Here is a 25,043-nt window from a genome sequence, read left to right on the forward strand (position 1 = left end):
AACTGTGTAGTGTTGTGTTAACTCGCACACAGCTACTCTGCCCTACAAGGAAGTGACAATAGCCATTGGGCGCTTTCACACCGGAGTACTTTTCCCAGGAATAGTTCCGATAGTTCCTGGGATTTTGCGTTCACACCAAAAAGATCTGGAACTAGAACTTTTTTTGCGAACCTTTTCACCCCTTTTTAGTCCCTGCTAGAGAGCAGCGGAGAGAGACTAACTTATGGCAACACAAAAGAAGAAATGGGAGCGGTGGAGTGATGAGGAGGTGTCGGCGCTTCTGGCGATTTACTCGGAAGGCCAAAGCAGCAGAAGAAGAAGTGACGTCACCGGCTCCCTCTGGGACTTATTCCAGTGTGAACGCGATTTACTAGATAGTTCCAGGAAATATAAGTTCCGGGGAAAAGTTCCGAGAACTCTTTCTGGCAAAAGTACTTGGTGTGAAAGCACCTAACGTTAGCTAGTTGGCTAGTGGTGGCAAATCATTACAGACTGCTCAATAAAGACCATTAAATAAATGGTTGCTTCTTTTTCGTTCCAGTATAGCCGCACAAAGCTTCTGTGCCGTAGTCTGAAGAAGTCATAGCCGATGTTAGCTAACTAGCTAGCTATAAAAACGGCATCGTTCACGGATGCATAATTGCAGACTGCTCAAATAACCCAATATAATATTACGGGTTTTCTTTTAGTATGGGAGTAAAAAAAAAAAGATTCCCATGTATAACTTTCATCTGTTCAACAGAGCACCGGCTGGCCAAACAACTTCCGTTACGAAGCCAAGGTGGCGGTCGTTTTGTGTGAGTAGGGTCAAGCTGTCCACACTCAAATGTTTGAATGTTACACTTCAAATTGGGACAAACTTGCACTTGAAATAGAACATGTATATACAGAGGTAGGCAAATTGAGACACAGCACAGACTGTAATAGTAAACACTTCTAAGTTTAAATGGAGAGTGTACTCTAGATGTATTTTTTTTTTTTTTTTTCAAAGATGAACTCCTTTAGAGGAAATATAGCTGCTGTGCGCCGCACTGGCTTAACTTTGTTTCATGCTGTTTTAATTGGAATGTCACAACCAGGAATTACAGTAGGTTTTGCATCAAGTAAAAGCTGCTTCTGAATGAAACACAATCTGCATTTGTCGGGAGGGGAGATAAACACTGATGACATTTCCCCTTTCAGTGATATAATACTGAGTGAACAGGGCGGGCACAGAGAGGAACAAGATGGAAAGTCAAATATTGTTCTCTTTTCAGCTAGAAAGTGTGAGGAATGGGCAGCGAAATCATGTTTGACAGAGAGGGCTTTTGTGTTAGATGACAACCAAGCAGTTTGTGAACATCAATATCTGAAAGAACAGGTTCAGTGTGAAGAGGTCGGCAAGATAAGAACATTTTCAGAGCAGAAAGAGATGAAAGATGCAGAAAAATTAAGCAGAAAAAAAAGATTTTATTGTACATCAATCCTCAAGTTGACTTACTGTTTGTCCTTATGTGTGCCTTTTATCTATTTGTGTAATATTTTATTATAATGTTATGTTCATTGTGAAGCACTTTGGCAAACCCTCTGTTTTTAAAATGTGCTATATAAATAAAGTGGATTGGTTTGGAAGTGATTCTGTACAGATGTGGCATGTTACAAATATTAAACAATACAAATATGGGCCATTTTCTGCAATGACTGATTTTAAGCTTCTAACATGATTGGAGTCTGTTTCAACATTCAACATTTTCTAGTCAAACAAAAACGTAACCCCCACAGGCTATATATTTGATATTTGATGCAACCAGGTCCTTCAGAGGCCACACTTATTGCTCTTGGAGGATGACAGTTGAAATATATGTTGGGAGTAGTCGCAGTATTTTATGTGCTAAAATATGGATAATCATTACGAGAACAACAACTCCACAGTGATTTATAGGGAATATAGAATTGTATGCCTTTGATTGTCCAAACATAAGATGACATTAGCCAAGTTCATCTTTGGCCATTTTCTTTTTTTCAAAGCCCTCTGTATTGACATCCTACGGAGCCCCCTAGGGGACATGGAGAAGAAATATTTGTAAATATAAAAAATATTTGAAAATAAAATAAAATAAAATGTTTTGCGAGATATCGCAAAACCCCTTTGCGAGATCTTGCAATACTTTTGCGATATCTCGCAAAACCCCGTTGCAGTTTGTAGACGGTCCCTAAGCACTCCTCTCCTTCCTCCAGCTGCAGATTGTGACCAATTCTTGATGTTTAGCGTATCGAACTGTTCTGATAAAAACGACTCTGTAGCTCGTTGTCTACCTTGCTATGATTGTAAAGTCATTTTGTTTGTATTTTTACAACGTTATGTTCATGAGTTATTGATCCGCGAAATTCGAGTCTGTCAATAACTCAGCTCAGAGGAACGTGCATGTCCCTTCGCTGTGTTTTCTTGAGGTGTCTTCACTTATGTGAAACCCTTTTATATATACAGTCTATGTGTGAAACCCGTGCCTATTGCCAAGCACTGATGTTATATCTTTATATTTAAGGCCAAGCTCAAAGTAAAATCGATGAAGCACTCCATTGTTGTGGTTTCTGTGTTGCCGTAGCAGCCGAACTGACCAGGAAGTACTACATGAAAAGTATTGCGAGATCTCGCAAAACATTTTTTTTTGTTTTTATTTTTTTGTTCTCCATGTCCCCTAGGGGGCTCCGTAACATCCAGCATATTGACAACAATGGCGAATAATGAAATGGCTTAATTAACTTATTTTACTTTTTAACTCAGTGATAATATCTTAACACACTCTCCCAAACAGACTGTGGAAATATTAATCACATAATGTGTCTATAGAAAAGAAACCAGAAATTCCAAGTTCACGAATATCATATTTAGCACATTTGTCCATGTTTTAGTGTGGAATATGGATCAAATGAGGGTCTGCTGATGGTTTGAGTCTGATTGAAATGTCACATTTTTAACGCACACACAGGCAGGTCAACATTCACACTTACAGTATAAGATGACATGAACCTTGATCCTACACAAGCGTCCTCCCTGCGTGTGAGGAGGGGAGCTGATCTCTGGTCTGTGATTTGTGAGGCTGTTTTCAATGCGGCAGAAACAGATTAAACTATAACTCAGCCCTTCAGGGAGCAGCAGCACAGATATGCATGAGGCATGGTGGCTGCAAATGCACACATCACACACCTACAAAACACACACAAGGGCTGCATCAGATTCACACTTGTGGTCAAGAAACTGCAACTACTGAAGCAATTCAGACTTTTGGTTCTTACAGTGTTCCCTTTCTGCCTTCACCTATTTACTGTAGCCTTCCCCCTCCTGCCTTTCTTTCATTCAACAAATGCTTAAACTAAATCACAGCAGCAAACATGAAGCACCTAGGCTGGGTGACGTTAATAACTCAGTGGTTAATATGTAAAAATCATAGATGAACAAGATGCAAACACACATGTTGGAGCAGATGTATACTCAATCAGTACTCAGAGTAATTCAAAGCATCCTTTCTTCATTCAGTCTTGCATTTCTTTTTATTTAGCCTTCTCTTTTCAAGTAACTGTCTTCAACCCCTTCATCTCCTGGTATCACTAACATGATACACTGCTATAAAATTGCAGCATGTGTTGCAATTTAAAAACACAACAAATATCAAACAACATCTGAAATGGTCCCAAACATGAGGGCTGCCGACAGATGATGATGATTCTACCATGAAGAATTGAATCTATTCTATTTTGATAGTGGTGTTATTGTACGTTGAGGGACACAGAATAACATAACATGCTTTAAACCTACAGTCTTGACTCAAAATGACCTAAACTAACAGTTCCTTCCTTTCTCTTTGTGTATCTTATTCCGACCACATGTGTTGTGTTTCCGTCTGTTTGTGGGGGTTTTACGAGTATAAGCCACTTTGTGCTTATCTATAAGGAATTTCTCTTTAGGCTCTCGACTCCTGAATCAGAAGGGGTATAACAAGTTTTTACTGGATATCATATTTAAAGACAAATCCTACATGTTTGACAATGTCTTCTTTTTGAATAGGCCAAATGTTTCTTTTTTTATGACCAAGTGTTTGCAAAACTAATGAATGTCGGTTCATTCGAATTCCATTTACCTCATTTGCACTTTGTGATATGTTAAGAAATGTTAAGATTGGACAATTGTTGAGCGGCGGCTAAAAGCATGTTATCACACCACAAGGCCTGAGTATGCTTCAAGCTACGTGCTCTTCAGATAATCAAACAGCATCTCAAAGCCTCTCAAAGAGTCTTTTTTGCACTTGTGTTTCTTTTTTTTCCTGTGTTGGTGGAAAACCAAACCCTGATTCACTCTTGTTTTGGGACGAGCTTTGCTTTATTTTCATTTTTTTTTTTTTTTGGTCGCTTGGTACGCCATTATGTTGCTTTATGTTGGATTTATGCTTCAAATGTGGCACCTCGTTGCTATGTTATACAGAGGTTTATGCCCAGAAAGGAATTTCCAGGCAGAGGTGATGGACGTTTCACACTGATTGACAACGGCTTAAAGTTGCTCTGATTGGATAATGGTTTTGTGCCTCTGCAGCATCCATTGGACTGAACTGCTGAACTGCAAACACACTTATTGAAGTGATTCGTTTTTTTACCTTTTGATTGTCATATGTGGTTTTGCAGTTTGAAGTGTTGATTCCCTTAAAGGTAACAAGGTTTAAAGGTATTTCTGGGTTTAGACTGTATTTTGATCTTTTGACCTTGTGATTAGATTATTATACATTTGCTTGAATACAGCAATATGAGTTTGATGAAAATGAATTGTTTATTTTTGATTGGTCCATTTTGTGCATTTGTGTAGCTAGGTTAGCCGGACTATCCCTCCATCTGATTGATATTAACCATTTGACAGATCAGAATTTCTATATCTAGTGCACTATTCACTTTTTGTACGTTTGGGATAAATAATTAATTAAATTAATAGTAATGTAAATGTAGTGACAAAGTGGATAAAGGTGTATTATAAAACGTACAAGTCAAATCAAGCAATCTGATTGGTTCTTAGCCGTGATATAATGAGCGTATATCACGGGTATAATTGTAGTTACTTTTCACAAGTCATGTATCCCTCCGCATCTAAGAAAAGCTACAACCGTTACAACTGTTACATTACGTCCGTTACGAAACTAACTAACTAACAAAGCTTAAGATGGAAACATTTAAGGTTAACTTCGTCCTCCGGGATCCTGAATGTTTTCCTATCTGACCGTGGCTGTCCTCTGTCTCCTGCTATCTGACCATGGCTGTCCTCTGTCTCCTGCTATCTGTATTTTGCGCAGTATATCTCACACTGTTGCGTCGGCGTGTTCTCCTGCGTCTTGCCATGTGTCGCACTGGAACACACCGCAAAGACTTCAGCCGAGCACGTACGAACTGCGCATGCGTGAGTGGCAATAACTCTCCTTACCAGCAGGCGGCGGTAGTGTGTATTCGTCATTCAAAACAGGCAACAACCGGAAGACAGAGAAGAAGAACCGACCGTGATATAAACAAACAATAAATAGCGTGTGCATTAGCTTCACCTTAGCATGTGGTCTTTGCAGGTGCTTGTTGAGGTTTGACGTGGTGTTTCCAGCAGTGGATAACAGCTTCTGGCCTGGACACAGTTTGCACCTCACCGTCACATTCCTGTCTATTCTTCGGATGAACTCAAAATAATGGGCATACCTCCACCCCTCGAAAGTTATCGCTGACTCAGCCATGTTTATGCAGCACTGCACGTGGAGATGTGGACGAGCGTGCAGATTACGTACATATAAACCTGCGGCGGAATCCCCTCTTGTCTGTCAGTGTGATTATGACTGATTTTAGTAAGTAACGAAGTAACACGTGTCGGGGTAATGTTAGTAACTGTAGTGTGATAAAAAATGATAAAAGTAGGGTAGACATGTGGATATTATCCGGCTGAACAAAACGTACATTTATCTAACAGCTACGTTTCCCACAGATCTTATTTAGAGCTATTTTCTAAAATGCTATGGAGAAATCTCATTGCTTTTTTGGGAAGCCATGCGCAGCTTACTTCCTGGTTTTAGGATGCGTCTCTCGTCTCCTCTTCACACACCACACTTTTCGCGGCACACATACTTACAGCCAATCAGCCCTGAATTATGTGAGATGACGTATGGTGGGGATGGCAGCTCTATGCCCCTCTGGTCATTATTTTGTTGCCACACACATTAAATAGGAAAATACTCTGAGCATGCGCAGTGTAGTTTTTACAGTCACCGTTCACTTAGACAGAGAGAGGGAGGGGCAGGATCGGGTTTTGTCCCACATGGCTCTAAACAGCTCAATATGCACACACTGTAGACACTAATTAGAAGAACACAGACTAAAACAGCAATGTACAGACGAATCAGATGATTAAACATGATCTTAAAATATATCTTATATATTTTTTAACTTATTTTTTGCATTTTGTTGTAATCATTATTTGTAATACTTTCTGCTGATACTAGGTGGGGCTGTGCCATATTCAATCTGAATTTTCTTTAAAATAAAAAACATCTATATTGATTCTGACTTTTCTACATCCAACTCACAGGTTTATCATTACTTTGAGAAAAAACATTATTAATGTAACCCTTTTAGAAGGGAAGATATGGTCATTTGTTCTGGGAATGTCATTTTCGAGCCTGAGACCTGAACAACAGGCTCAGGGCTAAACTGGTTTAATGAATCTACTCATCTCTCTATGTGCATCGAGAGGCATGTTGGTGATGGAAAGCTAACCTGATTCAAATGCCATCCTCCCTTCAATGTGTCTATCTTTCTATAGCTATAGAAAGGTTGATTCAGCCAAATTGAGGAGCTTTCTGTTACGATTCTTCCTGCTTTCTTTCTGTCATGCAATCAATTAGACTGACATGGCACAGGGACTCTAATGATTATGCCCTCATGGAGAGCTCTTACTGGAAATTGGCTTTCTGTCTTTTTCTATTTCTGAGTAGTGATGACGCTAATTTACGACAGTCTTTGATTAAACAAAGCAGAAGGAAAAAGTGTGTGACAGTAGACTTTGATGCAGTTAAACCCTCTCCAGATAACACAGTAATGTGAGTTTAGCATTTGGGAAACATTTGTTGGATTTAGCTCCTTCTTGTTTGTGTATACCAAAATACTCATCAGGCGCCTCAAGGTTCTTGTTATTTAAAATTCAATATGATAATCCTGGAATACTGTTGTGTTTTTAGGGGTTTATTTCCGGTAGGTCAGGAGATTTTGAGAACTTTTATTATTTTGACCTAATTGTTTAAGACAGGTCATACATACATACATGCCTGTAGACAAAACCGGTCTAGACTCCAGAAGATTAAGATGGACATCACAGCTGTTCCTATCGGCCTGGTGTGACTTCCTTAAATGATTCCTAACATGACATCTTTTATATAAAAATATGAATACAAACTTGTTGGGGTTTTCCCTTTCCTGTAGGGTGTCCTATAGGTTTTTGAGCATATCAATGAGTCTGTCCATACTAATATGAACCTGAACATGAGCAGAATATCTCATCTTTAATACATATAAATAGCAATAGATAGGTACAAATAAAGCTCCTTTCATCCTGATTTGTCCGCTCCTTTAACTTTCTGCTTTACAGTTATGCAGGCTTCCTAATATTTGTTTGAGTCTGACTATATTGTTGGAACATTTTATCAATGATCCTTTCACATCATGGCAACATTGTTTGTGTTTTATATGTATTTCACTGCAGAAACGTTGTGCTTCTCTTCTCGTTTTGCAGCTCCTGACTGTATCCATCACAACAGCTAATAAAACACTTTGATGGATGCTGATCTCCGAAGGGAACAAATATTCCTTGACACTGATGAAAAAAGATATATAGAGAGATAGAATCTTCTTTTGAAAAGTGGATGTGTCATACGTTTTGCTGACCAGCACATTTCCCCTTTATGGATTGAGAAGGCAATCCTTCTCAAAATTAGATGAAATCCTTCAGCTATCATTTTTAAATGGAAAATGTTTGAGAGTCCCCTCCCTAAGGTATTTGTTTAATTTAATGAGAACAGATTCATTCTCCACTGAGCAGACTGAGAGGTCAGCTGAGTCCACACAGCTTTAACCACTGAGGAGAAGTAAAGTTTGAAACACTGAAACTCCTCTGCTGTCAGTGAGCTTGGTTTATCAGATCCAGTGTTCCTCACTGTATTAACAGTTTGGTATCTCTTATCAGTGCTGATCAATGATGTTATTTTATTACATGTTATAACTTTAGACGATTTTATGTTGTTGTAAAACACTGTTTCCATCAGCAGTAACTTATATCATATTTCCACACAGCTTAAACAGTACACTATTCACATATCTGACAGGGACTGCCTGGAGAGGATGTAAAGCAATCCTGTGAGAAGCCACAGATTTACTGAGAGCTGAACAAGCAAAGACAGACACAAGTCTTTTTGTCTAGTCTCCCACAAAGACATGACTTAAATCTTGCAACACACACAGGTCAAAGGGAAAAGAGAATCATAACGGGTTTGCGGCGGTGGAAGAGACGTCCCTCCAACTTCATTTAAGAAAAAGGTCATGGACACCCAAAACAACACGGAATAGTTTGAATAGACAAGGCCAAAAGTACTTTAAAGAAGCCCTACATGTTTTCATGTAGTGCACTTACACCTTTTGAAACGTCCCAATGAGTATTGCCTTGGAGGATTAAACTGCACTTAAAATGTTTCAATATACTGTACTCCCATTATCACAACACACTCAAGGAAAAGTGCTCCAGATTGATTTAAAATGATCTGAATGTAAAAGTTTGTTTTTGCAGCAGACCTACATGTCAAGCCAGGTTGGGAGGGTTACTATAATGCAGGGGTTTTCAAAGTGTGGGAAGGTGAGCCTCCCCTCAGAGAACATAAGAACAGCCGCGCCCCCCCTCCCAATTATTATTGCTATTATTATTATTATTATTATTGTTGTTGTTGCTATAATGCAGGGGTATTATTATCCAGTGGAATGCCCTTACCTACTGGCCTAGTTAAATAAAAGTGGTTACTTTTTTTGGCTGGGCAGTGTAGTTTAACACACCGTCTTATTTGACTTTCTCAGGACTTAAAACTCTTTTTTGGGGGCAGACCCCCACAAAGAAAAAAATTATTTACACACGTAAGGTCAACATCTTAACAGTTGTTTATGCTCATCGAGTCATCCGTGAGCAGAGCATGAAGTTGGCACTCCTATAACAGCTGAATGTGGCGATTACCATCTTGTTCAGCAAAACGCCTCACAAACTTATTAAGATCTAAACGCTTTAGTGCGTTTTGATTCAATGCTGAGTACAGCCAAACTGACAGTCTCTTCTCTGTCATTGTAGACCGCAAATACCTTGTTCCTTCTGTGCGCCATCCCGTTCAAATGAAATTTCCGCCAATCACATTTCCTCCCTCGCGCCAGGGCCAGGGGGAGGGGTTACAAGGCTTGCGTCTTGTGCTGTATTCACTTACACTCGGACATTAGGGATTTTCTCTCATAAATGTCCGATGAGCCACAACTTTTATTTCAAAATAAAGCTGCTATTTTTAGGGTGGCAGTTGCCACCCCATGCCACCCCGGTAGATATTCCCCTGCTTCATCGGTACTTGGTTTTGATCAAAGTCAATGCGGAAAACCCGCACTCACACAGGTAGGCGGAGGTGAAGGGAATGAGCACTTTTACAGCCTTTTTGGCGAGGTGGGGGAACTCGCTCTCCACAGATAGCCAAAAGTGTGCAAGTGACGTTTTCTGCCAGACGCTGTCTCCTCTCTCACTTTAGGTAACTTCACTAAAAATCGATCCATGTTGTCGCTCGCATAAAGTTAGCTGAAGTTAACTAGCTAGATTGCACTATTTATCTCCCCTGAACCTCTCTGGCGCCCCCCAGGGGAGGCGTGCCTCACACTTTGAAAACCGCTGCTATAGTAGTGTATATATATTCTGTTATACCAGGGGTCTGCAACCTTTTTGACCTAAAGAGCCATTTTGCCACCAATCTTTTTTGTCTGGAGCCGCAAAACATATTTGATAGCTTGATAGCTTATAAAGTTGTATATATTGTTACATCGTAGACAAAAACTACAGTTTTTTTACATTTATTACATTATATAAAACTGTTTACCTCTAATAAGAAACAAAGAACTCTTATAAGGAGAATAAAAAAAAAATACACAGGCCAACTTTAAAATAAGTCAACACAGAACTTGGGGAGTCCTCTGCACATTTGAAGAATGTATAATAATAATGTATAAAATAATTCAAATGGGCCCACTTTGAAATAAATAAAACACATATAGCTGCACCCTAAAAAGAGTTAACTGATTGAATTATGACTGAAGACCGTGAGCTGTCTTCCTCTTCCGTGTCTTCCTTTGATAACTTCTCTCCACATATCAAACATACCGGTAAGCCAGCATCGTTGGCTGTGAAAGCATAAAACTCTAACCACGCAGAATTAAACCCTCTGTGTTCCTCCGGTACTTTGATTTTCTTTGATTTATCCATAGTTGGCTCATCGAGCCGGGGGTCAGGTTATTCGTCTGCAAGAAAAGGCGCTGGTGCGGGACCGTAGCAGGATGTGACACATATTTTAGTTGACTTAATTAAAACAGTTGTTTTTTATTTGTGTCACAGTATCACCTCAAAATACAAGATACGAAACATTTTCAACCATGCAACAAAATATAAATAGTCCTACAAATACTTTTATTTTATTTCCTTCTTATTTTTGTCTAAGCTCAAGGGAGCCAGAGCAGAGGGCTTAAAGGGCCGCATGCGGCTCGAGAGCCGTGGGTTGCCGACCCCTGTGTTATACCTATACATCAGTTACCTAATCTAAGTAATGTAACCTGGTTACTTTCCGTTTGATTTCGGGTAACTTCGATATTGTATGCAATGCAAATAAATAAATAAAAAAGAGAAAATAAATAACAATAAGATGTATTTACTGAAGTGTAGAATGTAAAACAACAGAACAATGTGATCTTAGAAAAGAAAAAGTACAAGGTATTTAGGATAAAAAATTATTTATAGGAAAACCTGTCTTTCATTCAGCATATTCAGGCAGTAGCCTATCCACCAACACTGAAACACATGAGCACATACTACAGTTTAAAAAAGCAGAAATAAAATCTGAGCTGAAAATGCTCCGTTTTAGTTTAATACACATGCTCGGTTAAGATCACACACACACTATTTTATGAACATAGAGGTTCCTGAATTAAAAACAGAACAAATGAAGCAAAGAAAGTGAAAACCATAGAGCAGATTCAGGCAGTAGGCGTACTGTATAGATTCACACTTAAAGTATTATCCCACAGAACAGTACAGCACTCAGAGAAGAGATAACATCTGATCTTTTTACAACACTATATGCTCTCTTAAGTGTTTTAATAACATTGTAATCCTGCTAGTAATCCCCATTTGTTATAAATGTAACTGTAATCAGATTTCATCTTGTTGAAGGTAACTGTAAAGGAATACAGTTACCTTTTACTGTATCCTGATTACGTAATCCCTTTCCAGGTAAGCTGTTACTTCCCAACCTGAGTTTGACTAACCTGCCATAGCGAGTCACCTCCTTGACTCTGTGTGAGGCCGCATGTGAGGACCTGGTTCTGAGACGGATAGACGGATGATAGATGGAGGGAATGCGAGCCAAAGTGTTTGGCAGCAGAGGAGCTGAGGGTATCGACAGGCCAATGCTTCATGGAATAATGTGCGTCCCTAAAGCGGCCAAGTGGAAAAGCCCACAGACAGGCAGTGGAATGAATGACCTGCACATAATGAGGCTGGCTGATAATTATCATCATTTACATCTCTCTCTCTCCCTCCTTCCATCATGAGCCAATGTTAGTTAGCACGAGCTGTGACTACCCGATCCGTCACCCTGCCCGATCGGTTCTGCGCATGTGCGAGAGGGTCCGCCATGTTGGAGAACTCCGGACGGCAACACCAGATGGACACTTGACACAGTGGCTTTTAGCAAAGCTCAAAAAGAAAACTCGAGAGAGATGAGTTATTGTTATTACAACGTGACTTCACTATTATTAAACAACTCTTTTTATTGGGTTATTTTATTTGGGGTTAAGTACCCTGTCAGAATAAGTGAGGAATGAATTTAACTTCTGTTAGACAGCCATATGCCATACATGTTTGCATACATTCACAGTAAATATGTATTCAGTTTGATAGCTGTCTAACAGAAGTTAAATCCATTCCTCACTTATTCTGACAATGTACTTAACCCCAAATAAAAGAACCCCATAAAAAGAGTTGTTAAATAATAGTGAAGTCACGTTGTAACAACAATAACTCATCTCTCTCTGTTTTTCTTTTTGAGCTTTGCTAAAAGCCACTGTGTCAAGTGTCCATCTTGGGTTGCCGTCCGGACTTCCGGACCATCTCGCACATGCGCAGAACCGATCGGGTAGGGTGACGGATCGGGTAGTGACACGAGCTAAAGGTCAGAACAAGCCGGTTTTCTCCACTTTCTTTCTTCACTGCGTTTCCCAGGGATCAACTGTCAATCAAACTGTGTGGGCGGGAGGATGGTGGTGGCTGGTGTCACTCATGGCAGAACAGAACAATCTGTTCATCATTTAACTACCTGTCCATTCTTATGTCTGCATTTGTCATGCATGGCATTACTGTGTGGACAATGTGGAAAAGTCAATACATTTATCTCCAAAATAGGTTAATTTTAATGAAGGAAATCGATCTGCAAACCTGTTGCTGATTTCACCAATGATGACGTTGAAACACATGTTAGCTTTCTGAGGATACCTTGTTTTGATTTTCATTCATTCTTGAATTATTTTTGACTGGGGATCGGTTTTATTTTTGTATCTGTAAATGTTAAACATATTTTTGTATATTTTACATGTACCTTTAGGTATATTGCACCGATACATTGCTGAATTGTATGTAATTCCATTGTCTGGTTGTATTTGTATTGCTGATCGTTCATTTGTATTGACATTATACTATATATCTATAGGATGAGAACTGCACCAACCTCAAATAATTATTCTGTGCCCAAGATGCTCAATAAAGGTGTTCTGTAGTAAAGTACTAAAAGTATCTTTGTACTGTATAAAAAAACTGAAAATATAAATATATTGTAACTGAATTGTAATAAAGTACGAAGAGCAAAAGAAAACATTTCCTGGGTGTGTGTGTGTAGAAAGGGTCATATTAATGATCTTTTTATCGGTTTAGCAGCAGAAGTTCATGAAGCTGAACACACGTGCTCTGCTGCTGGGAAACGGGCCTGACCAATCAGAATGCTTCATTCGACACCTGCTCCCTCAAACACTCGTTAACATCGTTTCCAACTTCTATCCTTCCTTCCTTCTCTTCCCATGAGGTGGAGAGATACCTCAGAGAGTGTACTTTACTAAAACAAAGTTAAACTGGAATATTTCAAGAACTTTTGAACAGATTGGCATAAACTGTTGCAGACCTCCAAGTTGCCCAACAGGATGAATCCTAGTTGTATTGGTATTCCCCTCTAGTTTCCTCAAGAGGTTAACATGTGTAATTAAAGTGCAACTGCTCAACAACGTGTGGGTTACTGCCGTACGGTGAAGTCAGTGGATGAGAAGCACTGGCTTTCAGAGCCAGATTTACACACACATGAACCCCATAGAGGTAGCTTAATTCAATGTCCAATAGGGAAGCTAGGGTCCAATTTAAAATAAAATACAGGTTTGATGTAACGTTTTGGGAGACTGAGCCTCAGTTACCTGGGTTTAAGACACGCCACAATGGCCTGCCTCAAAATAATAAAGATATTAACTAAGGGATCCGAATACTTCTATCACTGATCATCCTCTTCTCTACTCCCCTCCTCTCTGTGTTTCCTTATCCTATACTTCCTCACTCCCTTCCTCCTTTCATCCCTCATGTACAGTAGGAGGTTGTTTGACTAATTTTTGAATGGCTTAGTAACATTTTTAAGATGTATTTTTCACCGGGGCTGAATCTATAATTCAACACCAGCCTAGCTTTATCACTCATTAGACACACATGCACACGCACACATGCACACGCACGCACGCACGCACACACACACACACACACACACACACACACACACACACACACACACACACACACACACACACACACACACACACACACACACACACACACACACACACACACACACACACCAACTTCGGCAAACACACACTCACATCTCTACAAGCTCCCCCCTTACACCTTCTCTCCTCTTGTGCTTTTCATCAGTACCCTGTTCCTCTCCTTGATCTCCTTATTCTTCTTCTTCCACCATATCTTCTTCATCATTACTTCCTCTTTTCATCTCTCCTTCCTGCCTTCCTTAGATCTACATTTCCTTCCTCTTCTTTTTCATCATCTTTTTAAATGTGTATATTCCCCCTTACTTCTCAGCGTTCTCCCTCATTTCTGCATCGTAATCTCCCTTTTCTCCCTCCCAGCCTTCACATGCTTTTCTGTACAACTCGCTTTCATTGTTAAGCTTTCATTCTTTCTATACCACAAACAAAAAGACTAGTGTCCTGTTTAGTCCCAGGCAAAAGAAACCACTACTGAGCATGGTTTTACTTAGAGGTTCATGACACGGTTACTATAATCAAAGCAGGATATAATAAGCACAACAAACAGCAACAGGAACAGGTCTTCCTCGTTCTCTTTCTCAAGATTCAGAGGCTTTATTTCCATACGCACTCAGCTCAGCTCTGTCCCAGGCTCCTCCAACAATGCAACATGTAATATACTTAGTTTAGACATACAACAAAAACACATCAAATAGTGTAATACAATAGCAAAGCATGAGCTCGGGATGGTAGCCTCTCCATCTGAGGAAAATGCTTTCAGAGTCAGAGGGGATTTTCTTTGGTTACAAGTTTGAAAATAAACTAACCAAAGGGGGGAACAAAACTCGTCCACTGATTTGGGCTTAGCGAAAACAAAGCTTGTCGTAACAACTCATCACCACCTTTATGACGGACGAGCTTCACCACCTTGAATACTTCAGTTTGACATTGTTTTTACCATAAGAACAAACCGGTAGATGCTTTGTTCCCGCTTCGTTCGAATGAGCTTCAGCTCTCAGCCTGAAAGCTGTTAAACAAGGAAGATGATTATTAAAAGTACAACACTCATCAGCAGCGATACTCAGTGTCAGCTCCTCCGATCTGTTGGGTCTGTGTTAATGACTGTTACAGAGAGACATGGCTTCTCAACAACTCCTACAGTGACGTCACCAGCACTTTTCTGAAAAGTTGACATCGTATCAACTTGAAGACGTCAAGAAAAGATGGTGGTTGCCGATCTTTTTCAGGAGGAGTCCGCATGAATCGGCATCTGGTCACTCCTCATTGGAATCAGTTGAACACAGACACAGTAGAGCAGTGTGTGTTCTCCAGCGCACATTTAAAGTGGACTGATAGAAACAGGTGAAATAAATTGCAAACAAGACGCACAGTCCAGAGGAAGAGAGGTATGAGAGAGGAGCAAGACATAAAACAGATAATGGAGAGATAATGGGGGACGTTTCAATCGGTTTCTGTCTTCCTGCTGAATCAGGGATGTAGCTGAGTTTTTAAACTCCTTGACTCCTGACTACACACACACACACACACACACACACACACACACACACACACACACACACACACACACACACACACACACACACACACACACACACACACACACACACACACACACACACACACACACACACACACACACACACACACACACTGTGATTGTTGGAGCAAAGATAGAGCAAGGGTAATTTGCATTACAGTTTTTCTCAATTGCTAAACCCACTATTTAGAATCAAAATTCATTTCTTCAAAACAAGAACATAGCCATCTAAACAGAAACACACTTGCCATAACTCTGAATATCTTTTGCAAAATGCACTTACATGACCAAAACTGAAAATACTGGTCACAAAAAAGAATAAGTCGATCGAAACAGAACAAATTGTCCTCTAATGAGACAAATGTGTTTTCATAACTGACTAACTCCGGTCACCATAACAACACATTCTACCATAACAATATACATTTCTTGCAAAGTGCTCGAAGGCACTCAAAACTAAAAATACCCCTTCCAAAACCTCTCTTAGAAGACTATTTGAACAGTCATTACTAAGTGGCACACTAAATACTGACTACAATCATCAATACACAAACCTCAAGCTATCGATATTGGAAACTGAATGGAAAACTGACAAGTTGGGAGAAACAAACGTACATATAGGAAAAACAGTATGTTACTGTAACTATGGCATTGTTTTTATTGTCTCATTTTCAGAAGAGCACCGTAACAGAAACAAAAGATGAATAGCAATACACTGGAAAACAAATAACATGGGTAAATGATGTAAATCAGCAGTAAAGCAGAGAATGAGATCTATATAGCTTTACTGATCTGCTCTTTGGCCTCTGTCTGGCCACATAGCCTCATCTACGTCACAGCGTATGTCTTCCCTTGCGAGGCAGCGTGGGAAATATCTCCTTGCGTGTCGACACCACCCTTGACAGGATTCCGCAGAGATGTCCCGACAGCCAGCATTCATTGCGTCCAAAAGGGGCATTCTGTCATGAGGATGATGGTCACAAACCTTCCATCTCCAGGCAGAGAAGAACTCCTCAATGGGGTTTAGAAATGGGGAGTATGGAGGGAGGAACTCCATGGCCATGTGTGGATGAGCCTCAAACCATGCCCTCACGTCACGAGAGTGGTGGAATGCCACATTGTCCCATATGACCACGTGAACCGACCTCACTCGATCCCTCTCTTCTGGTGGCACAAGTCGGTCATACAGGACATCCAGGAAGGCAAGGACACGTTGCGTGTTATATGCTCCCATTACAGGGAGCCGCACACAATGTTATGTTTCCTCCCCTTTGGCCTGGAACAAAGACTGTTGCTCTTTGCCCAATAAAGTTCCTCCCACGTCTCCGCACTTTGGAGAGGTTGAAGCCTGCTTCATCCACATATACAAAAACATGTGGTAATGCATTGCCTTCCTGCTCCATCATTCGCTAAAGAAAATGAAACAAACAGAGGACCGTTTTACATTACTGTAAGCAGTCCGACATACTAAAAATATAGGCAAGCCATCACTGTGATTGAGGTCCTTACCTGTACATACCGGTGCCTTAACTCCTTCACACGGTGAGAGTTGCGTTCAAAAGGAACCTTATAGATCTGTTTCATTCTGAGGTGGTGCCTCTTTAACACCCGCTCAATGGTTGCAGCACTTATAGATGGAATGTTACTGAAGACATCCTGGTCTGCAATTATTCTGGCCCGAATCTCCCTTAAGCAGATTTCATTGTTGGCCACAACCATATCAACAATGGCAGACTCTTGTTCTGGAGTAAAGGCCTTTCCTCTGCCACCAGAGCGGGGTGCTCTTTCAGTTCTATCAATACATATTTGAGAATGTTATGTACTGTAATATAAAAACAGTGATCGAAACCTACATAAAAATAGAAATGCATGAAGTGCTGTAAAAAAGGGTTACAGTAGCTTACCTATTTTCGTGCCTGAAGATCCTAATAATGGATGCCACTGTTGATCTCCGTATATTGGGCTGAACCCTTTGGCCAGCCTCACTGAGGGACATGCCATGGTTTATGACGTGGTCCACAATAGTTGCACGGGTGTTGTCCGAAACTACTGTTCGCATTGGTCCCCTTTCAACTCTTCCACCACGCATACGTACAGCCCTCCCTCTTCCTCTCTGAACATCAGCCCTCCCTCTTCCTCGCTGAACATCAGGGTTCCCTCTTCCTCTCTGAACAACAGGGTTCCCTCTTCCTCTCTGAACAACAGGGTTCCCTCTTCCTTTCTGAACATCAGGGTTCCCTCTTCCTCTCTGAACATCAGCCCTCCCTCTTCCTCTCTGAACATCAGGGTTCCCTCTTCCTCTCTGAACATCAGGGTTCCCTCTTCCTCTCTGAACATCAGGGTTCCCTCTTCCTCTCTGAACATCAGGGTTCCCTCTTCCTCTCTGAACAACAGGGTTCCCTCTTCCTCTCTGAACATCAGGGTTCCCTCTTCCTCTCTGAACAACAGGGTTCCCTCTTCCTCTCTGAACATCAGGGTTCCCTCTTCCTCTGTGAACATCAGCCCTCCCTCTTCCTCTCTGAACATCAGGGTTCCCTCTTCCTCTCTGAACATCAGGGTTCCCTCTTCCTCTCTGAACATCAGGGTTCCCTCTTCCTCTCTGAACAACAGGGTTCCCTCTTCCTCTCTGAACAACAGGGTTCCCTCTTCCTCTCTGAACATCAGGGTTCCCTCTTCCTCTGTGAACATCAGCCCTCCCTCTTCCTCTCTGAACATCAGGGTTCCCTCTTCCTCTCTGAACATCAGGGTTCCCTCTTCCTCTCTGAACATCAGGGTTCCCTCTTCCTCTCTGAACAACAGGGTTCCCTCTTCCTCTCTGAACATCAGGGTTCCCTCTTCCTCTGTGAACATCAGCCCTCCCTCTTCCTCTCTGAACATCAGGGTTCCCTCTTCCTCTCTGAACATCAGGGTTCCCTCTTCCTCTCTGAACATCAGGGTTCCCTCTTCCTCTCTGAACATCAGGGTTCCCTCTTCCTCTGTGAACATCAGGGTTCCCTCTTCCTCTCTGAACATCAGCCCTCCCTCTTCCTCTCTGAACATCAGGGTTCCCTCTTCCTCTCTGAACATCAGCCCTCCCTCTTCCTCTCTGAACATCAGGGTTCCCTCTTCCTCTCTGAACATCAGGGTTCCCTCTTCCTCTGTGAACATCAGGGTTCCCTCTTCCTCTCTGAACATCAGCCCTCCCTCTTCCTCGCTGAACAACAGGGTTCCTTCTTCCTCTCAGAGCTCCTCTACCCACTCGATCAGCCATTTTGTTCACACAAACATCTTACTGAAGTGAGGGAGGTCTTTTATAGGATTCTCACTAATTACAATTACGATAGGAAAGTCATTGATATCAGCTAACAGTAACATCATTACTGTAAGGTATACAGTACATTCCATGCAGTTACCTTTTTCAATGAGGTGATTGACTGATAACAAGTGTTAATATTTTGCACATCAAGTGTCAATTAGTGTAGCTATGGTCTACGTTTATGAGGAGTAAGTGTTATCCACTGTGAGAAGATTATTTAGTTTTGTAGACATGAGTTACACAAAAGATTTTTGATGTTTGTGTAGAGAATTGTGTGATCTGTTTTGCAAAACACTGCTTAGCATCTGCATTTTGTGTGATATCAATGATACATGGTATACTGTTGTAGATAAATGGTTTTCTGTTTCGATGGCTGTGCTGTTGGTTTGATGAAAGGAATTTTGATTCTAAATAGTGGGTTTAGCGATTGAGAAAAACTGTAATGAGAGTTTAGTTGAAATCTTCTGGCAAAGCGGGAGAGATTTCAAAGAGAGGAGAGATGCTGAGAAAGACAGCGAGCGGATGAGAGAAAGTCAGAAAATGTCCAGTCAGCCAAGAAGCTGCATCCAACACATTTCATGAGCTCTGAGAGCAGGAGATCAAACTCAGGAGACACGCGTTGCAAACAAAAAGGAAGCAGCGTTTTACACAGGGAGCAGTGAACATGGGGTGTTCTGGATTACATGGAAACCTCCAGCTTTAAATGCTCCATCCGTGTTCTTCAGAACAGCGTTTTCATATGTTGCGAATACTTCTTAATCCCGGGGATTTTTTTTGCAAAGTGTACCTACTACAGTAGGTAGTTTAAAATTAAGATTTCAGCTAATGAGCTCAAACATGTAAGCAGTCAGTTCCTCACCCGGTTACATAATGTTCCTCTTGGTCAGTCACCAAACCATAATGATCAACTTAGACAATAATAATGTGTCCCGATATCTTTATTTATAGCACTGCTTAATCCTGATTGGTCAATTGGGACATTCCAGAGGTCTGCTGTTTTTCACTAACTTATGGAAGATCATTGGACTATGTGCAGTCATATCAATCCGCAGAAACAAGTCCGGTAAATCTAACGTCAGCTGTGGACAACCAAAATGTGCTTCCTCCATCAGAAAACACCATGGAGCACTTGTTGAGTATTCATTTTTATATTTGTGGAGAACAGGACACGTTGGATTCATGATGGCTAAGCTGTCCCCAGTAAGAAAAATAAAAAGTGCCCTGATTGTTTCCACCTGTTCCCACTCACCTCATGTTTAAATAGTCCCGTCTCTCCCCTGTCCTGTGTCAGTTCGTCTTGTTTGTTTCCCCGAATGGTCGTGCCAAGCCTCGGCTCTGAAAGGATCGCTTTCACTCATGTCAGGTTTTGTTTCTTTTGTTAATTTTGTAGACTTAAGTTCTCTTTTTGTTATGTCTAGTGTTTTCCTCCTTGTGAGCGCCTTTTGTTATTTCCAGTACCTACTCTGTTAAGAGGGATTACCTGATCATTGAAATTAAAATTACATTTTATTACATTCAAGACTTTGTTTCTGGGTCGTGCATTTGGGTTCATCAGTTTGTGTTGAGATCCTGACAAACACAGTATGGGCTCTGGCAGTGTTTAAAGACTGGTTCATGGAAAAGACCACTTGGACAGTTACAGAAAACCTCCATCAGTGCTGCCGTCATTATAATTTACGCTGCTATTGCGCAGTTTCAGTATCAATAATTCTTCTATATGATTCTGGTTGTTCTTGGCATGAGCCAGGATCATGAGCCCTGGATGTTCTCGTTGCTGTGGCCGCTCCAGCTGTTGGTACGAAGTGGAACAGATGTTCTATTATTCCACTTTCTTGTATTCTCTTAGTTTGCTTATTCTCTTTGGCTTTGTTGAATGAGTGATTCCATGTTTAAAATATGTACTGTAGTTAAGTAAAATGTATCTACCTGCTATTTGTGAAAGTAAAATACCTCTTTGTAACATCTCTTTGTTATTACGGCCCCTGACTGTGGGGCAGCCTCCAGAGGACCCGAGGGCAGCAGAGAGCGCTCATACTTTAAGATAACAGATCAAGACCCACCTTTTTTAACTGAACTGAATTGTATTGTGTTCTTTTATTCTTTTTAATGTGTGTATGTGTTTGTTTGTTTGTTTGTGTATGTATATGCAGTATGTATGCATACACATAAATGTATATATTTTAATTTTTTAATCACAAAGCTATGTGTTACACTGATTATTAACCGGGAAGGGGGAGATACTACCGTTCCTATTTGTGAATTCTCTGTGTTTTTATGAAGCACTTTGTTACCACTGTATGAAAGGTGCTGTAGAAATAAAGTTTGAGTTCATTTGTTCATTTGTGGCGGCTTGTTTTCTAACAGCACTTTGAATCATTTTGATAACATGCGGAATGAGAAATAAAAAAATGTCCTCCAAGTTGTTCATTGTCTGGTTTGTGAAGACAGTCGGCAGGTTCACTGAGGCCCATGCTATTTATATTAATGTGATGAGTTCAGTCTGTATTCTGCTCTGTGTGCTCAGACTGAAGGGCTGCTTCTGGAACATCAGCAAAACACAAATCTATGACTATTGCATGCATTTAATTGCATTTGTGAAAGCTTCTAAATTACTTGTAGGTTTAATATCTCAAGCAATGACCTCGTGTCAGACCGCTGGGGTAATATTTCTTGCAGATATTCATTTTCTCCAGTAGAGTTTTTTTTATTCTTTTAAATTATAATATTGGTTCTCTCAAGCTGATTGTCTTTTGTGGGATTAATGTATGCAATGTTATCAATTAAACTTGGCTCGTATTTAGATTATAATATATGGGTGTGTGTAGGCCAGACAATGAGTTTACCCTGTATTTACATTTGTCGTGCCATGGGGACTCTTTTCCAGCCTCTCCGTGCCTGGAGCCTAATGAATCGGTTCTAAACAGTAGAATAGATCCTTTATTTATTCCATATTAAATGGCTGTGACACTGAATATGTGTTTAAAGGCTGTAATTTGTTTCCATATAATTAAAAGCTCAAATGAAGGACCCTCATTAAGTGAAAGTGCTTCTTCTACATGTATTGGAATGTAATATATGTGTTTTCTTTTTGGCTAATCGAGTGATTTCATCCAATCTCAAGGATATTGTAACATGCATTCCTTATTTATCCTTCATTTCATATCTAAATTACAATTGTGAAAAAGGCTATTTAAAGAACAGAGTTCGACATCGATTCTCATGGTCTCGTAAACCAACACAGATAGTTGTTACTTTTACCAACATGATTACAAAAATAAATCTGATAGATTTTCAGAATTGAGGCTAAAACAAAAGCTTTGGCTCAAAAACAAGCAGTTAGCGTTGATCATTTAGCGTTAGAGCAACTTGTAATGAAAGCATGTTGAACCAAAGATTTCCTCTGCAACAGTATTGTTCATTTCTGCTTACCAATCATTTGTAGCATAAACATTCTTTTAAGTTGATAGAAATGAAGTTGTTCCAACTTTTTTTCCACATTAATCAAAATGATTATAAAAGTGAGTTTTACTTAATTACCCGAAAGGATTTGTTTTATTCAACAATAAATGCCTTTTCATTTAAACAATATCAATTATGTAATTATTAATATTATAAATGATTAGTGTTGTAACAGTTGAGTCCACTGGTTCTTTTCTCTAATGAATTAAACTCATGGAGTGTTTTCATGTCCACAACAAGAGCCCTGCTGTGTTGCAGCTCCACAGTATAATAGCAATGGCTTCTAATTCAAGTTGTTACAGCATAGTTTAAAAGCATGTTACACAGATGCAATAATACACAATACTAATGCTACTAATTCTAAATACTAATACGACCCAGAAAATGAGAATAACATGGCTCCTTTGACGAACAAACACTCAGAAGAAAATGTGTAGGTACGTTTAGCCTTGTTTATGTTGCAGCTTCAGCAGACCATCCACCCAGGTGAATGGTCTTCAGCTCCTCTGGGGGCTTGTTGACAATAGGCAATGCCCACATTAGCATTGTATACTATGGTTCCACATTAACGTTCAACCATAACGCATTGTATAAGTGTTGTCGGTAATATGAGCGCTACACCCACATGCAACACGTTTCTTTCCTTTCTTCAAAAGATCCCCCTGCTGTTTTCTCCTCTATTCATTCTGCATTGTCGCTCAACAAGGACATTACCAGAGAATAGGAAGGTGAAATGAAAGAATGTCAAATCCAAAACATACAAAAGCACTGCGAGAGTTTTATAATCCATGTTTCTATTACAGGACCAGAGAGAGGAAGATCTGCAGCGACAGTACCTGCACGAAGAAACGTGCTGAACCAAACTGGAGTTGCCCTGCCGCTGTGTTTTCTGAAAACCAGGTCATCGCTTTCAATAACACGAGGACACATTTGCAGGAAACACAACCTGTGTGTTTCCAAGATGTAAAACAGTGTGAGGCAAAGTGTGTGTGGTTTGAGGAGAAGCAGTTGTTCTGAATGAAGGACCCACTGAGCTACAGAGTAAACGCTCAGTAAATCAATGGTGGTATCTCTTCGTGACCTTCAGCGAGACAATTACACACCTCCTGTCCCCACACACACTAACACACACAGCAGGGCAGGCCAGCTGAAAGCATCTGAAGGTCGAGCGTGTCACATGGAAAGGTCTAGAGATCCTCATGTACTCAAATGTGCACATACAGCAGATTGTCATACAGCCACGTTTAGGGCTGCACGTGGATGTCTGCGTGGTCAAAGAACTGTCATTTAGGAGACATTTGAGGAGACACACAGACGTGAAGCTACATCGGGTCAGCTGGTTCTGTGTCTCTTCAGATGTCAACCCTGAGGTTTTTAAGCTGAGTCAACACATTTCTTAGGATTTATTAAAGTTGCAGGGCGAAAGTCAGACTTAAAAACAGGCCTGGTCCACGGGGCAGGTAGGGCCAATTGATATCTCCCCCCTCCCCAAATAAAATGTGTTTTACAATTATATATTTTTATTTCATTTGTACTCTAACGCATTGTTCTACATGATGTGAGATGTCAAATACATGTGTAAAATATATGATGTGTGAGCCCACATTTAGACACATCGCTAATCAGAACACTTCATGCCAACATGTGTGCGTGCGTGCGTGTGTGTGTAGTCGTCTTCTCTGGAGTTCTTCTGAGTTTGGATTCTGTAGCCTGCCTATTCTGTTTTCAGAAAATGCTCGATTAAATTCCTTTATAATGTCCTTTAGATTAGGAAACACTGGACCGTCATTTAGGGAAAGAAAGGAGATAAGTCCGTCCCACGATACCTTGCAACATTTAGTGTGACCCAGCATTCGGTCGGGAACATGATGTGATGGAGGAACACGGATCACGTGAGTCACGGTGCATCGTCAGCATGTTCTCCTTATGCCATAACTTGCCAAATGGATTAGATGTGTTCAAATTCAGGGTGTTTCTGTCAAATGATCAAACAACGTCAACATGTCAATTTGTTTACTAAGCTGTGTGGGGTTTCTTAAACGTTAATACATGAATGATGTGGTCCACGTTCGTAATGCCGGACAGAATGTAAAACAGGTACTTATATTTAGAGAGAAAGTATGAGAAAGATAATGTGTTTTTGATCTAATGGAAAACCAAGAATACAAATCTGAACCTGAAAATTAGTAATAAACACGCGCTGCTGCACAAGAACTAAGTGAAAACATGTCCTACTGTTGGCAAAATGATAACTAAAATAAGGAAATACAAAGAACGAATGAATTATTGTATTAATCTTACAAGACTGACGATGTCAACAGAACACATTAAACTTGTTATCAAAAGTATTGGGATCATTTAAAAAAATATATATAATGACAACCTAAGACCGTGAAAAGATTCAGCCTTGAATTAATATTCATGATCTTTCCCATCATGCAACAGACATATTTAGTCTTAGAAGAAAGCTATAAATATGCAACAAAAACAATCAATATCAAAATCTATTTTCTACAAGTTAAAATCAACATCTTGAACAACACTGCCTCGATGACCCCTGTGTGCGCAGCAAAACACACACCAACAAGCACCCACACACACACACGCGCGCGCACA

This window comes from Pseudochaenichthys georgianus, chromosome 5, assembly GCF_902827115.2.
Source record: "Pseudochaenichthys georgianus chromosome 5, fPseGeo1.2, whole genome shotgun sequence".
In the NCBI taxonomy this organism is placed as follows: Eukaryota; Metazoa; Chordata; class Actinopteri; order Perciformes; family Channichthyidae; genus Pseudochaenichthys; species Pseudochaenichthys georgianus.